General features: G+C 62.8%; 2 non-coding genes across 2 annotated transcripts; both read right to left on the bottom strand.

Moving 5' to 3' along the window:
* Positions 1 to 3,512: 3,512 nt before the first annotated feature.
* Positions 3,513 to 3,631, bottom strand: LOC131863750 (5S ribosomal RNA). Its single transcript, XR_009362645.1, has one exon. It is a non-coding gene; the product is annotated as a 5S ribosomal RNA (ribosomal RNA).
* Positions 3,632 to 11,435: 7,804 nt separating this feature from the next.
* Positions 11,436 to 11,554, bottom strand: LOC131863752 (5S ribosomal RNA). The gene has a single exon (XR_009362647.1). It is a non-coding gene; the product is annotated as a 5S ribosomal RNA (ribosomal RNA).
* Between the last annotated feature and the right edge of the window lie 5,380 nt (positions 11,555 to 16,934).

Below are 16,934 nucleotides of genomic sequence, written 5' to 3' on the forward strand. Positions count from 1 at the left end.
TTTGCCCCGGGTGCGCACCTCGCGTGCACCTTCGCCGGGGTGGGCACCTTGGTGTGCAGACCTTGGCTGGGTTGCGCGCCCTGGTGGGCACCATGGTGCGCACCAAGGAGCGCTCCGAAGTGTGCTCCAAGGTGCGGCCTGCACGAAGTCGGAGCCCGGTTTGCCCCGGGTGTGCACCTCGGGTGGGCACCTTGGTGCGCATGCCTTGCCTGGGCTGCGCACCAGGGCGGGCTCAAGATGGCACCCGCGTTCCTTTTTTTTCACTATCTTTCAAAACGGAAATTTTAAAATCTCATTTTTTTTTGCCTTTTTCTGGAAATTAGTGAAGGCAGCGCATCAAAGGTGCGCACCTCGCTGCCCACCACGGTGCGCAACGCCGGTGGGCACCCGGGAGTGCTTCGAAGTGTGCTCCAAGGTGCTGCGTGCACGTTGTCGGAGCCCGGTTTGCCCCGGGTGCGCACCTCGCGTGCACCTTCGTCGGGGTGGGCACCTTGGCTGGGTTTGCCCCGGCTGCGCTCCGAAGCGGGGTTATTGGAGCGCCGCCTCTTTTTTTGTCGGAGCGTTTGGTGGGGTTTCTCGCATTGGCTCTTCCGAGGCCCGGTTGCCACCCTGGCGCGCACGAAGTCGGAAGTAGGGTTAATTGCCCGGGTGCGCACCTTTGCCAGGGTGGGCACCTTACCTGGGCTGCGCACCAGGGCGGGCTCAAGATGGCACGCGCGTTCCGTTTTTTTCACTATCTTTCAAAACGGAAATTTTAAAATCTCCTTTTTTTTTTGCCTTTTCTGGAAATTAGTGAAGGCAGCGCATCAAAGGTGCGCACCTCGCTGCCCACCTTGGTGTGCTCTGAGGTGCGCACCCGGGAGCGCTACGAAGTGTGCTCCAAGGTGCGGCGTGCACGTTGTCGGAGCCCGGTTTGCCCCGGGTGCGCACCTCGCCTGCACCTTGGCCGGGGTGGGCACCTTGGCTGGGTTTGCCCAGGGTGCGCTCCGAAGCGGGGTTACTGGAGCGCCCCCTCTTTTTTTGTCAGAGCGTTTGGTGGGGTTTCTCGCATTGGCTCTTCCCAGGCCCGGTTGTTGGGTGCGCTCCCACCCTGGCGCGCGCGAAGTTGGAAGTTGGGTTAATTGCCCGGGCGCGCACCTTCGCCAGGGTGGGCACCTTGGTGCGCACACCTTGGCTGGGCTGCGCACCAGGGCGGGCTCAAGATGGCACCAGCATTCCCTTTTTCTCACTATCTTTCAAAACGGAAATTTTAAAATCTCGTTTTTTTTTTGCCTTTTATGGAAATTAGTGAAGGCATCGCATCAAAGGTGCGCACCTCGCTGCCCACCTTGGTGTGCTCCGAGGTGCCCACCACGGTGCGCAACGCCGGTGCGAACCCGGGAGCGCCCCGATGTGTGCTCCAAGGTGCGGCGTGCACGAAGTCGGACCCCGGTTTGCCCCGGGTGCGCACCTCGCGTGCACCTTGGTGCGCACACCTTGGCTGGGTTGCGCGGCCTGGTGGGCACCATGGTGCGCACCAAGGAGCGCTCCGAAGTGTGCTCCAAGGTGCGGCGTGCACGAAGTCGGAGCCCGGTTTGCCCCGGGTACGCACCTCGCGTGCACCTTCGCCGGGGTGGGCACCTCGGCTGGGTTGCGCGCCCTGGTGCGCACCAAGGAGCGCTCCGAAGTGTGCTCCAAGGTGCGGCGTGCACGAAGTCGGAGCCCGGTTTGCCCCGGGTGCGCACCTTCGCCGCGGTGCGCACCATGGCGTGCACGAAGTCGGAGCCCGGTTTGCCCCGGGTGCGCACCTCGCGTGCACCTTCGGCGGGGTTGCGCGCCCTGGTGGGCACCATGGTGCGCACCAAGGAGCGCTCCGAAGTGTGCTCCAAGGTGCGGCGTGCACGAAGTCGGAGCCCGGTTTGCCCCGGGTGCGCACCTCGCGTGCACCTTCGGCGGGGTTGCGCGCCCTGGTGGGCACCATGGTGCGCACCAAGGAGCGCTCCGAAGTGTGCTCCAAGGTGCGGCGTGCACGAAGTCGGAGCCCGGTTTGCCCCGGGTGCGCACCTCGCGTGCACCTTCGCCGCGGTGGGCACCATGGCGTGCACGAAGTCGGAGCCCGGTTTGCCCCGGGTGCGCACCTCGCGTGCACCTTCGCCGGGGTGGGCACCTCGGCTGGGTTGCGCGCCCTGGTGCGCACCAAGGAGCGCTCCGAAGTGTGCTCCAAGGTGCGGCGTGCACGAAGTCGGAGCCCGGTTTGCCCCGGGTGCGCACCTCGCGTGCACCTTCGCCAGGGTGGGCACCTCGGTGCGCACACCTTCTCAATGTTTTCTTGCCTTTTCTGGAAATTGGTGAAGGCAGCGCATCAAAGGTGCGCACCTCGGTGTGCTCCGAGGTGCGAACCCGAGAGCGCTCCGAGGTGCCCACGAAGTCGAAAGTCGGGTTAATTGCATTGTTTTCCCCGGGTGCGCTCCGAGGTGCGCAACATCGGCGCGCACCAAGGAGGGCTCCGAAGTGTGCTCCAAGGTGCGCACGATGGCGTGCACCTCTGGTGCGCACGATTCGGAGCTCGGTTTGACCGGGGTGCGCACACCTTGGCTGGGTTGCGCACCTTTTGTGCGCTCCAAGGTGCGCACGAAGTCGGAGCTCGGTTTGCCCCGGGTGCGCACCTTCGCCAGGGTGCGCACCTTGATGCGCACGCCTTGGCTGGGCTGCGCACCTTGGTGGGCGCCATGGTGCGCACCTTTCGTGCGCTCCAAGGTGCGCACGAAGTCGGAGCTCGGTTTGCCCCGGGTGCGCACCTTGGTGGGCGCCATGGTGCACTCCGAGGTGCCCAAGATTGGTGCGCACCAAGGAGCGCTCCGAAGTGCGCTCCAAGGTGCGCGCGAAGTCGAAAGTTGGGTTAATTGTCCGGTTTGCCTCGGGTGCGCACCTTGCGTGCACCTTCGCCAGGGTGGGCGCCTTGGTGCGCACACCTTGGCTGGGCTGCGCACACCTTGGCACCCGCGTTTCCTTCATTTTAAATTTTTTTTTTTTACAATCTCTCAAGTGGGAAATTCTATAATCTCAACTTTTTTTGCCTTTTCAGGAAACTTTTGAATGGAGCGCATCATTGGTGCGCTCCGAAGTGTGCTCCAAAGCTCTCTCCAGCTGCGTGCACCTGCCCCGGCCGCGCACCCGGCCCCGCCCAGCTTCGCTCACCTGTCCCGGGCGTCTGGTGCGGAACCTTAGAGTAAGAAACATCACCGTGCACCTTGGCCAACGTGCGCGACTCGACCGAGCGCGCACTGGCCGAGGTGCACACCGATTTCACCTGGGTGCGCGCGCAGCACCTCGGGCGCACCGGGGTGCGCGCACAACGCCCGGGTTGCACCGTGGCCTGTGTGCTCGGGGCGCCTCGGGTGCGCGCTCGGTGTCGCCCCCGCGCGCGCGGTAGTGCGGGCAGCGCACCCCGGCCCGGCCCGGCCCCGACGAGAACGCAAACGGGCAAAAGGTTTATTCAAATAGCATTGCGACGCCCGGCGAAAAACTAAAAAAGGGTGCAACACCGGGACTTCCCGGGAGGTCACCCATCCCAGTACTACTCCGGCCCAAGCGCGCTTAACTGCGGAGTTCTGATGGGATCCGGTGCACTAACGCTGGTATGATCGCACCCGTTATGAGCTTGTCGCAGTGTGTACTTAGCAAACCGCGACCCACGTGCGAATCCACCCCGGCCACCCACCCCCGTCGAGGTGCACACCCTCCCTCGCGAAGTGCGCCCCGTTCGCCAAGTGTGAGCCCTGCCCGGGTGCGCGCACCTTGCTAGGGCGTCGGGTGTGCACCCGGCCCGGCCTACGTGCGTGCACCTGGAGGGGGCGTCGTGTGCGTGCAGTGTCCCGTCTGCAACGCGGTGCCCACACACCACCTCGGGCGCAACGACCTGCGCTCACATGTGGGCCGAGTGCACCTTGGTGCATGTTCGGGGCGCCTCGGGTGCACGCTCGATCTTGCCCCGGTGCACCAAGGCGCTCGGTTTGCCCCGGGTGCGCACTTGGTGCAAGGTGGGCACCCAAAATAGGGATCAAGCACCAAAACACAAGTTTCGGGATGCAAAATGGGACCCAAGGACCACAAATGCGTTCCAAGACCCATGATGGGTCCACGAGAACAAAAATGTGTTCCGAGACTTAATAAACAAATATTGGGTTTTAGGAGAAGAAACATGCTCTGATGCCCAAAACGAGAATCGACCCCGAAAAGGCCACAGGCCAAAAGTGGGATGCGAGACAAAAAAAAATGGGACCCGAGGACCAAAATTGGGTTCCCAGGTCGAAGACAGGGCAACCGGACAAGAAACGACCTCTAAGGCTCGAAATGAGTCCCGACGACTAAAACTTGACAAGAAGCACCCATCAGGCACCCAACTCGACACCCATGGGATGCCGACCCACCCGGGCTTCCACCTAGCACACCTTGGCACCCACCCACCCTCGCACCCAACCTCGCACCCAACTTAGCACCTTTGAACCCACATTGGCACTCACCCTGACCCTGGCACCTTGGAACCCACATTGGCACTCACCTTGACCCTGGCACCCACCTTTGCACTCACCTTGGGACCCACCCTGGCTCCCACCTCGGCACCCACCCAGACACCCACCTTGGTTCCTTGGCACCCACCTTGGATCCTTGGCACCCACCCCGACACCCACCTTGGCACGCAACTTGGCTACTTGCCACCCACCTTGGCTCCTTGACGCCCACCCCGACAACCACCCCGTGACCTACCCTGGCTAGGGTTGGTGCACACCCACCCTGGTGCCCACCTTGGCACCCACCCTATGACCCACCTTGGCACGCACCTTAGTACCCACCCCGTTACCCACCCTAGGACCCACCCCGTGACCCACCTTGGCCAGGGTGGGTGCCTTGGTGCGCACAACTTGCCTGGGCTGCACACCAGGGCGGGCTCAAGATGGCACCCGCGTTCCGTTTTTTTCACTATCTTTCAAAACGGAAATTTTAAAATCTCATTTTTTTCTTTTTTTTGCCTTTTCTGGAAATTAGTGAAGGCAGCGCATCAAAGGTGCGCAATGCTGGTGCGAACCCGGGAGCGCTCCGATGTGTGCTCCAAGGTGCGGCGTGCACGAAGTCCGAGCCCGGTTTGCCCCGGGTGCGCACCTCGCGTGCACCTTCGCCGGGGTGAGCACCTTGGCTGGGTTGCGCGCCCTGGTGCGTACCAAGGAGCGCTCTGAAGTGTGCTCCAAGGTGCGGCGTGCACGAAGTCGGAGCCCGGTTTGCCCCGGGTGTGCACCTCGGGTGCGCACCTCGCGTGCACCTTCGCTGCGGTGGGCACCTTGGCTGGGTTGCGCGCCTTGGTGGGCACCATGCAGTGCACGAAGTCGGAGCCCGGTTTGCCCCGGGCGCGCACCTCCGCCAGGGTGGGCACCTTGGTGCGCACAACTTGCCTGGGCTGCGCACCAGGAAGGGCTCAAGATGGCACCCGCGTTCCGTTTTTTTCACTATCTTTCAGAACGGAAATTTTAAAATATCGTTTTTTTTTGCCTTTTCTGGAAATTAGTGAAGGCAGCGCATCAAAGGTGCGCAACGCTGGTGCGAACCTGGGAGCGCTCCGATGTGTGCTCCAAGGTGCGGCGTGCACGAAGTCGGAGCCCGGTTTGCCCCGGGTGCGCCCTGGTGGGCACCATGGTGCGCACCAAGGAGCGCTCCGAAGTGTGCTCCAAGGTGCGGCCTGCACGAAGTCGGAGCCCGGTTTGCCCCGGGTGTGCACCTCGGGTGGGCACCTTGGTGCGCATGCCTTGCCTGGGCTGCGCACCAGGGCGGGCTCAAGATGGCACCCGCGTTCCTTTTTTTTCACTATCTTTCAAAACGGAAATTTTAAAATCTCATTTTTTTTTGCCTTTTTCTGGAAATTAGTGAAGGCAGCGCATCAAAGGTGCGCACCTCGCTGCCCACCACGGTGCGCAACGCCGGTGGGCACCCGGGAGTGCTTCGAAGTGTGCTCCAAGGTGCTGCGTGCACGTTGTCGGAGCCCGGTTTGCCCCGGGTGCGCACCTCGCGTGCACCTTCGTCGGGGTGGGCACCTTGGCTTGGTTTGCCCCGGCTGCGCTCCGAAGCGGGGTTATTGGAGCGCCGCCTCTTTTTTTGTCGGAGCGTTTGGTGGGGTTTCTCGCATTGGCTCTTCCGAGGCCCGGTTGCCACCCTGGCGCGCACGAAGTCGGAAGTAGGGTTAATTGCCCGGGTGCGCACCTTTGCCAGGGTGGCACCTTACCTGGGCTGCGCACCAGGGCGGGCTCAAGATGGCACGCGCGTTCCGTTTTTTTCACTATCTTTCAAAACGGAAATTTTAAAATCTCCTTTTTTTTTTGCCTTTTCTGGAAATTAGTGAAGGCAGCGCATCAAAGGTGCGCACCTCGCTGCCCACCTTGGTGTGCTCTGAGGTGCGCACCCGGGAGCGCTACGAAGTGTGCTCCAAGGTGCGGCGTGCACGTTGTCGGAGCCCGGTTTGCCCCGGGTGCGCACCTCGCCTGCACCTTGGCCGGGGTGGGCACCTTGGCTGGGTTTGCCCAGGGTGCGCTCCGAAGCGGGGTTACTGGAGCGCCCCCTCTTTTTTTGTCAGAGAGTTTGGTGGGGTTTCTCGCATTGGCTCTTCCCAGGCCCGGTTGTTGGGTGCGCTCCCACTCTGGCGCGCGCGAAGTTGGAAGTTGGGTTAATTGCCCGGGCGCGCACCTTCGCCAGGGTGGGCACCTTGGTGCGCAAACCTTGGCTGGGCTGCGCACCAGGGCGGGCTCAAGATGGCACCAGCATTCCCTTTTTCTCACTATCTTTCAAAACGGAAATTTTAAAATCTCGTTTTTTTTTTGCCTTTTATGGAAATTAGTGAAGGCATCGCATCAAAGGTGCGCACCTCGCTGCCCACCTTGGTGTGCTCCGAGGTGCCCACCACGGTGCGCAACGCCGGTGCGAACCCGGGAGCGCCCCGATGTGTGCTCCAAGGTGCGGCGTGCACGAAGTCGGACCCCGGTTTGCCCCGGGTGCGCACCTCGCGTGCACCTTGGTGCGCACACCTTGGCTGGGTTGCGCGGCCTGGTGGGCACCATGGTGCGCACCAAGGAGCGCTCCGAAGTGTGCTCCAAGGTGCGGCGTGCACGAAGTAGGAGCCCGGTTTGCCCCGGGTGCGCACCTTCGCCGCGGTGGGCACCATGGCGTGCACGAAGTCGGAGCCCGGTTTGCCCCGGGTGCGCACCTCGCGTGCACCTTCGCCGGGGTGGGCACCTCGGCTGGGTTGCGCGCCCTGGTGCGCACCAAGGAGCGCTCTGAAGTGTGCTCCAAGGTGCGGCGTGCACGAAGTCGGAGCCCGGTTTGCCCCGGGTGTGCACCTCGCGTGCACCTTCGCTGCGGTGGGCACCTTGGCTGGGTTGCGCGCCTTGGTGGGCACCATGCAGTGCACGAAGTCGGAGCCCGGTTTGCCCCGGGCGCGCACCTCCGCCAGGGTGGGCACCTTGGTGCGCACAACTTGCCTGGGCTGCGCACCAGGAAGGGCTCAAGATGGCACCCGCGTTCCGTTTTTTTCACTATCTTTCAGAACGGAAATTTTAAAATATCGTTTTTTTTTGCCTTTTCTGGAAATTAGTGAAGGCAGCGCATCAAAGGTGCGCAACGCTGGTGCGAACCTGGGAGCGCTCCGATGTGTGCTCCAAGGTGCGGCGTGCACGAAGTCGGACCCCGGTTTGCCCCGGGTGCGCACCTCGCGTGCACCTTGGTGCGCACACCTTGGCTGGGTTGCGCGCCCTGGTGGGCACCATGGTGCGCACCAAGGAGCGCTCCGAAGTGTGCTCCAAGGTGCGGCGTGCACGAAGTCGGAGCCCGGTTTGCCCCGGGTGCGCACCTCGCGTGCACCTTCGCCGCGGTGGGCACCATGGCGTGCACGAAGTCGGAGCCCGGTTTGCCCCGGGTGCGCACCTCGCGTGCACCTTCGCCGGGGTGGGCACCTTGGTGTGCAGACCTTGGCTGGGTTGCGCGCCCTGGTGGGCACCATGGTGCGCACCAAGGAGCGCTCCGAAGTGTGCTCCAAGGTGCGGCCTGCACGAAGTCGGAGCCCGGTTTGCCCCGGGTGTGCACCTCGGGTGGGCACCTTGGTGCGCATGCCTTGCCTGGGCTGCGCACCAGGGCGGGCTCAAGATGGCACCCGCGTTCCTTTTTTTTCACTATCTTTCAAAACGGAAATTTTAAAATCTCATTTTTTTTTGCCTTTTTCTGGAAATTAGTGAAGGCAGCGCATCAAAGGTGCGCACCTCGCTGCCCACCACGGTGCGCAACGCCGGTGGGCACCCGGGAGTGCTTCGAAGTGTGCTCCAAGGTGCTGCGTGCACGTTGTCGGAGCCCGGTTTGCCCCGGGTGCGCACCTCGCGTGCACCTTCGTCGGGGTGGGCACCTTGGCTGGGTTTGCCCCGGCTGCGCTCCGAAGCGGGGTTATTGGAGCGCCGCCTCTTTTTTTGTCGGAGCGTTTGGTGGGGTTTCTCGCATTGGCTCTTCCGAGGCCCGGTTGCCACCCTGGCGCGCACGAAGTCGGAAGTAGGGTTAATTGCCCGGGTGCGCACCTTTGCCAGGGTGGGCACCTTACCTGGGCTGCGCACCAGGGCGGGCTCAAGATGGCACGCGCGTTCCGTTTTTTTCACTATCTTTCAAAACGGAAATTTTAAAATCTCCTTTTTTTTTTGCCTTTTCTGGAAATTAGTGAAGGCAGCGCATCAAAGGTGCGCACCTCGCTGCCCACCTTGGTGTGCTCTGAGGTGCGCACCCGGGAGCGCTACGAAGTGTGCTCCAAGGTGCGGCGTGCACGTTGTCGGAGCCCGGTTTGCCCCGGGTGCGCACCTCGCCTGCACCTTGGCCGGGGTGGGCACCTTGGCTGGGTTTGCCCAGGGTGCGCTCCGAAGCGGGGTTACTGGAGCGCCCCCTCTTTTTTTGTCAGAGCGTTTGGTGGGGTTTCTCGCATTGGCTCTTCCCAGGCCCGGTTGTTGGGTGCGCTCCCACCCTGGCGCGCGCGAAGTTGGAAGTTGGGTTAATTGCCCGGGCGCGCACCTTCGCCAGGGTGGGCACCTTGGTGCACACACCTTGGCTGGGCTGCGCACCAGGGCGGGCTCAAGATGGCACCAGCATTCCCTTTTTCTCACTATCTTTCAAAACGGAAATTTTAAAATCTCGTTTTTTTTTTGCCTTTTATGGAAATTAGTGAAGGCATCGCATCAAAGGTGCGCACCTCGCTGCCCACCTTGGTGTGCTCCGAGGTGCCCACCACGGTGCGCAACGCCGGTGCGAACCCGGGAGCGCCCCGATGTGTGCTCCAAGGTGCGGCGTGCACGAAGTCGGACCCCGGTTTGCCCCGGGTGCGCACCTCGCGTGCACCTTGGTGCGCACACCTTGGCTGGGTTGCGCGGCCTGGTGGGCACCATGGTGCGCACCAAGGAGCGCTCCGAAGTGTGCTCCAAGGTGCGGCGTGCACGAAGTCGGAGCCCGGTTTGCCCCGGGTACGCACCTCGCGTGCACCTTCGCCGGGGTGGGCACCTCGGCTGGGTTGCGCGCCCTGGTGCGCACCAAGGAGCGCTCCGAAGTGTGCTCCAAGGTGCGGCGTGCACGAAGTCGGAGCCCGGTTTGCCCCGGGTGCGCACCTTCGCCGCGGTGCGCACCATGGCGTGCACGAAGTCGGAGCCCGGTTTGCCCCGGGTGCGCACCTCGCGTGCACCTTCGGCGGGGTTGCGCGCCCTGGTGGGCACCATGGTGCGCACCAAGGAGCGCTCCGAAGTGTGCTCCAAGGTGCGGCGTGCACGAAGTCGGAGCCCGGTTTGCCCCGGGTGCGCACCTCGCGTGCACCTTCGGCGGGGTTGCGCGCCCTGGTGGGCACCATGGTGCGCACCAAGGAGCGCTCCGAAGTGTGCTCCAAGGTGCGGCGTGCACGAAGTCGGAGCCCGGTTTGCCCCGGGTGCGCACCTCGCGTGCACCTTCGCCGCGGTGGGCACCATGGCGTGCACGAAGTCGGAGCCCGGTTTGCCCCGGGTGCGCACCTCGCGTGCACCTTCGCCGGGGTGGGCACCTCGGCTGGGTTGCGCGCCCTGGTGCGCACCAAGGAGCGCTCCGAAGTGTGCTCCAAGGTGCGGCGTGCACGAAGTCGGAGCCCGGTTTGCCCCGGGTGCGCACCTCGCGTGCACCTTCGCCAGGGTGGGCACCTCGGTGCGCACACCTTCTCAATGTTTTCTTGCCTTTTCTGGAAATTGGTGAAGGCAGCGCATCAAAGGTGCGCACCTCGGTGTGCTCCGAGGTGCGAACCCGAGAGCGCTCCGAGGTGCCCACGAAGTCGAAAGTCGGGTTAATTGCATTGTTTTCCCCGGGTGCGCTCCGAGGTGCGCAACATCGGCGCGCACCAAGGAGGGCTCCGAAGTGTGCTCCAAGGTGCGCACGATGGCGTGCACCTCTGGTGCGCACGATTCGGAGCTCGGTTTGACCGGGGTGCGCACACCTTGGCTGGGTTGCGCACCTTTTGTGCGCTCCAAGGTGCGCACGAAGTCGGAGCTCGGTTTGCCCCGGGTGCGCACCTTCGCCAGGGTGCGCACCTTGATGCGCACGCCTTGGCTGGGCTGCGCACCTTGGTGGGCGCCATGGTGCGCACCTTTCGTGCGCTCCAAGGTGCGCACGAAGTCGGAGCTCGGTTTGCCCCGGGTGCGCACCTTGGTGGGCGCCATGGTGCACTCCGAGGTGCCCAAGATTGGTGCGCACCAAGGAGCGCTCCGAAGTGCGCTCCAAGGTGCGCGCGAAGTCGAAAGTTGGGTTAATTGTCCGGTTTGCCTCGGGTGCGCACCTTGCGTGCACCTTCGCCAGGGTGGGCGCCTTGGTGCGCACACCTTGGCTGGGCTGCGCACACCTTGGCACCCGCGTTTCCTTCATTTTAAATTTTTTTTTTTTACAATCTCTCAAGTGGGAAATTCTATAATCTCAACTTTTTTTGCCTTTTCAGGAAACTTTTGAATGGAGCGCATCATTGGTGCGCTCCGAAGTGTGCTCCAAAGCTCTCTCCAGCTGCGTGCACCTGCCCCGGCCGCGCACCCGGCCCCGCCCAGCTTCGCTCACCTGTCCCGGGCGTCTGGTGCGGAACCTTAGAGTAAGAAACATCACCGTGCACCTTGGCCAACGTGCGCGACTCGACCGAGCGCGCACTGGCCGAGGTGCACACCGATTTCACCTGGGTGCGCGCGCAGCACCTCGGGCGCACCGGGGTGCGCGCACAACGCCCGGGTTGCACCGTGGCCTGTGTGCTCGGGGCGCCTCGGGTGCGCGCTCGGTGTCGCCCCCGCGCGCGCGGTAGTGCGGGCAGCGCACCCCGGCCCGGCCCGGCCCCGACGAGAACGCAAACGGGCAAAAGGTTTATTCAAATAGCATTGCGACGCCCGGCGAAAAACTAAAAAAGGGTGCAACACCGGGACTTCCCGGGAGGTCACCCATCCCAGTACTACTCCGGCCCAAGCGCGCTTAACTGCGGAGTTCTGATGGGATCCGGTGCACTAACGCTGGTATGATCGCACCCGTTATGAGCTTGTCGCAGTGTGTACTTAGCAAACCGCGACCCACGTGCGAATCCACCCCGGCCACCCACCCCCGTCGAGGTGCACACCCTCCCTCGCGAAGTGCGCCCCGTTCGCCAAGTGTGAGCCCTGCCCGGGTGCGCGCACCTTGCTAGGGCGTCGGGTGTGCACCCGGCCCGGCCTACGTGCGTGCACCTGGAGGGGGCGTCGTGTGCGTGCAGTGTCCCGTCTGCAACGCGGTGCCCACACACCACCTCGGGCGCAACGACCTGCGCTCACATGTGGGCCGAGTGCACCTTGGTGCATGTTCGGGGCGCCTCGGGTGCACGCTCGATCTTGCCCCGGTGCACCAAGGCGCTCGGTTTGCCCCGGGTGCGCACTTGGTGCAAGGTGGGCACCCAAAATAGGGATCAAGCACCAAAACACAAGTTTCGGGATGCAAAATGGGACCCAAGGACCACAAATGCGTTCCAAGACCCATGATGGGTCCACGAGAACAAAAATGTGTTCCGAGACTTAATAAACAAATATTGGGTTTTAGGAGAAGAAACATGCTCTGATGCCCAAAACGAGAATCGACCCCGAAAAGGCCACAGGCCAAAAGTGGGATGCGAGACAAAAAAAAATGGGACCCGAGGACCAAAATTGGGTTCCCAGGTCGAAGACAGGGCAACCGGACAAGAAACGACCTCTAAGGCTCGAAATGAGTCCCGACGACTAAAACTTGACAAGAAGCACCCATCAGGCACCCAACTCGACACCCATGGGATGCCGACCCACCCGGGCTTCCACCTAGCACACCTTGGCACCCACCCACCCTCGCACCCAACCTCGCACCCAACTTAGCACCTTTGAACCCACATTGGCACTCACCCTGACCCTGGCACCTTGGAACCCACATTGGCACTCACCTTGACCCTGGCACCCACCTTTGCACTCACCTTGGGACCCACCCTGGCTCCCACCTCGGCACCCACCCAGACACCCACCTTGGTTCCTTGGCACCCACCTTGGATCCTTGGCACCCACCCCGACACCCACCTTGGCACGCAACTTGGCTACTTGCCACCCACCTTGGCTCCTTGACGCCCACCCCGACAACCACCCCGTGACCTACCCTGGCTAGGGTTGGTGCACACCCACCCTGGTGCCCACCTTGGCACCCACCCTATGACCCACCTTGGCACGCACCTTAGTACCCACCCCGTTACCCACCCTAGGACCCACCCCGTGACCCACCTTGGCCAGGGTGGGTGCCTTGGTGCGCACAACTTGCCTGGGCTGCACACCAGGGCGGGCTCAAGATGGCACCCGCGTTCCGTTTTTTTCACTATCTTTCAAAACGGAAATTTTAAAATCTCATTTTTTTCTTTTTTTTGCCTTTTCTGGAAATTAGTGAAGGCAGCGCATCAAAGGTGCGCAATGCTGGTGCGAACCCGGGAGCGCTCCGATGTGTGCTCCAAGGTGCGGCGTGCACGAAGTCCGAGCCCGGTTTGCCCCGGGTGCGCACCTCGCGTGCACCTTCGCCGGGGTGAGCACCTTGGCTGGGTTGCGCGCCCTGGTGCGTACCAAGGAGCGCTCTGAAGTGTGCTCCAAGGTGCGGCGTGCACGAAGTCGGAGCCCGGTTTGCCCCGGGTGTGCACCTCGGGTGCGCACCTCGCGTGCACCTTCGCTGCGGTGGGCACCTTGGCTGGGTTGCGCGCCTTGGTGGGCACCATGCAGTGCACGAAGTCGGAGCCCGGTTTGCCCCGGGCGCGCACCTCCGCCAGGGTGGGCACCTTGGTGCGCACAACTTGCCTGGGCTGCGCACCAGGAAGGGCTCAAGATGGCACCCGCGTTCCGTTTTTTTCACTATCTTTCAGAACGGAAATTTTAAAATATCGTTTTTTTTTGCCTTTTCTGGAAATTAGTGAAGGCAGCGCATCAAAGGTGCGCAACGCTGGTGCGAACCTGGGAGCGCTCCGATGTGTGCTCCAAGGTGCGGCGTGCACGAAGTCGGAGCCCGGTTTGCCCCGGGTGCGCCCTGGTGGGCACCATGGTGCGCACCAAGGAGCGCTCCGAAGTGTGCTCCAAGGTGCGGCCTGCACGAAGTCGGAGCCCGGTTTGCCCCGGGTGTGCACCTCGGGTGGGCACCTTGGTGCGCATGCCTTGCCTGGGCTGCGCACCAGGGCGGGCTCAAGATGGCACCCGCGTTCCTTTTTTTTCACTATCTTTCAAAACGGAAATTTTAAAATCTCATTTTTTTTTGCCTTTTTCTGGAAATTAGTGAAGGCAGCGCATCAAAGGTGCGCACCTCGCTGCCCACCACGGTGCGCAACGCCGGTGGGCACCCGGGAGTGCTTCGAAGTGTGCTCCAAGGTGCTGCGTGCACGTTGTCGGAGCCCGGTTTGCCCCGGGTGCGCACCTCGCGTGCACCTTCGTCGGGGTGGGCACCTTGGCTTGGTTTGCCCCGGCTGCGCTCCGAAGCGGGGTTATTGGAGCGCCGCCTCTTTTTTTGTCGGAGCGTTTGGTGGGGTTTCTCGCATTGGCTCTTCCGAGGCCCGGTTGCCACCCTGGCGCGCACGAAGTCGGAAGTAGGGTTAATTGCCCGGGTGCGCACCTTTGCCAGGGTGGCACCTTACCTGGGCTGCGCACCAGGGCGGGCTCAAGATGGCACGCGCGTTCCGTTTTTTTCACTATCTTTCAAAACGGAAATTTTAAAATCTCCTTTTTTTTTTGCCTTTTCTGGAAATTAGTGAAGGCAGCGCATCAAAGGTGCGCACCTCGCTGCCCACCTTGGTGTGCTCTGAGGTGCGCACCCGGGAGCGCTACGAAGTGTGCTCCAAGGTGCGGCGTGCACGTTGTCGGAGCCCGGTTTGCCCCGGGTGCGCACCTCGCCTGCACCTTGGCCGGGGTGGGCACCTTGGCTGGGTTTGCCCAGGGTGCGCTCCGAAGCGGGGTTACTGGAGCGCCCCCTCTTTTTTTGTCAGAGAGTTTGGTGGGGTTTCTCGCATTGGCTCTTCCTAGGCCCGGTTGTTGGGTGCGCTCCCACTCTGGCGCGCGCGAAGTTGGAAGTTGGGTTAATTGCCCGGGCGCGCACCTTCGCCAGGGTGGGCACCTTGGTGCGCAAACCTTGGCTGGGCTGCGCACCAGGGCGGGCTCAAGATGGCACCAGCATTCCCTTTTTCTCACTATCTTTCAAAACGGAAATTTTAAAATCTCGTTTTTTTTTTGCCTTTTATGGAAATTAGTGAAGGCATCGCATCAAAGGTGCGCACCTCGCTGCCCACCTTGGTGTGCTCCGAGGTGCCCACCACGGTGCGCAACGCCGGTGCGAACCCGGGAGCGCCCCGATGTGTGCTCCAAGGTGCGGCGTGCACGAAGTCGGACCCCGGTTTGCCCCGGGTGCGCACCTCGCGTGCACCTTGGTGCGCACACCTTGGCTGGGTTGCGCGGCCTGGTGGGCACCATGGTGCGCACCAAGGAGCGCTCCGAAGTGTGCTCCAAGGTGCGGCGTGCACGAAGTAGGAGCCCGGTTTGCCCCGGGTGCGCACCTTCGCCGCGGTGGGCACCATGGCGTGCACGAAGTCGGAGCCCGGTTTGCCCCGGGTGCGCACCTCGCGTGCACCTTCGCCGGGGTGGGCACCTCGGCTGGGTTGCGCGCCCTGGTGCGCACCAAGGAGCGCTCTGAAGTGTGCTCCAAGGTGCGGCGTGCACGAAGTCGGAGCCCGGTTTGCCCCGGGTGTGCACCTCGCGTGCACCTTCGCTGCGGTGGGCACCTTGGCTGGGTTGCGCGCCTTGGTGGGCACCATGCAGTGCACGAAGTCGGAGCCCGGTTTGCCCCGGGCGCGCACCTCCGCCAGGGTGGGCACCTTGGTGCGCACAACTTGCCTGGGCTGCGCACCAGGAAGGGCTCAAGATGGCACCCGCGTTCCGTTTTTTTCACTATCTTTCAGAACGGAAATTTTAAAATATCGTTTTTTTTTGCCTTTTCTGGAAATTAGTGAAGGCAGCGCATCAAAGGTGCGCAACGCTGGTGCGAACCTGGGAGCGCTCCGATGTGTGCTCCAAGGTGCGGCGTGCACGAAGTCGGACCCCGGTTTGCCCCGGGTGCGCACCTCGCGTGCACCTTGGTGCGCACACCTTGGCTGGGTTGCGCGCCCTGGTGGGCACCATGGTGCGCACCAAGGAGCGCTCCGAAGTGTGCTCCAAGGTGCGGCGTGCACGAAGTCGGAGCCCGGTTTGCCCCGGGTGCGCACCTCGCGTGCACCTTCGCCGCGGTGGGCACCATGGCGTGCACGAAGTCGGAGCCCGGTTTGCCCCGGGTGCGCACCTCGCGTGCACCTTCGCCGGGGTGGGCACCTTGGTGTGCAGACCTTGGCTGGGTTGCGCGCCCTGGTGGGCACCATGGTGCGCACCAAGGAGCGCTCCGAAGTGTGCTCCAAGGTGCGGCCTGCACGAAGTCGGAGCCCGGTTTGCCCCGGGTGTGCACCTCGGGTGGGCACCTTGGTGCGCATGCCTTGCCTGGGCTGCGCACCAGGGCGGGCTCAAGATGGCACCCGCGTTCCTTTTTTTTCACTATCTTTCAAAACGGAAATTTTAAAATCTCATTTTTTTTTGCCTTTTTCTGGAAATTAGTGAAGGCAGCGCATCAAAGGTGCGCACCTCGCTGCCCACCACGGTGCGCAACGCCGGTGGGCACCCGGGAGTGCTTCGAAGTGTGCTCCAAGGTGCTGCGTGCACGTTGTCGGAGCCCGGTTTGCCCCGGGTGCGCACCTCGCGTGCACCTTCGTCGGGGTGGGCACCTTGGCTGGGTTTGCCCCGGCTGCGCTCCGAAGCGGGGTTATTGGAGCGCCGCCTCTTTTTTTGTCGGAGCGTTTGGTGGGGTTTCTCGCATTGGCTCTTCCGAGGCCCGGTTGCCACCCTGGCGCGCACGAAGTCGGAAGTAGGGTTAATTGCCCGGGTGCGCACCTTTGCCAGGGTGGGCACCTTACCTGGGCTGCGCACCAGGGCGGGCTCAAGATGGCACGCGCGTTCCGTTTTTTTCACTATCTTTCAAAACGGAAATTTTAAAATCTCCTTTTTTTTTTGCCTTTTCTGGAAATTAGTGAAGGCAGCGCATCAAAGGTGCGCACCTCGCTGCCCACCTTGGTGTGCTCTGAGGTGCGCACCCGGGAGCGCTACGAAGTGTGCTCCAAGGTGCGGCGTGCACGTTGTCGGAGCCCGGTTTGCCCCGGGTGCGCACCTCGCCTGCACCTTGGCCGGGGTGGGCACCTTGGCTGGGTTTGCCCAGGGTGCGCTCCGAAGCGGGGTTACTGGAGCGCCCCCTCTTTTTTTGTCAGAGCGTTTGGTGGGGTTTCTCGCATTGGCTCTTCCCAGGCCCGGTTGTTGGGTGCGCTCCCA

The sequence above is a fragment of the Cryptomeria japonica genome, unplaced genomic scaffold (genome assembly GCF_030272615.1).
Source record: "Cryptomeria japonica unplaced genomic scaffold, Sugi_1.0 HiC_scaffold_68, whole genome shotgun sequence".
NCBI classification, from domain to species: Eukaryota; Viridiplantae; Streptophyta; class Pinopsida; order Cupressales; family Cupressaceae; genus Cryptomeria; species Cryptomeria japonica.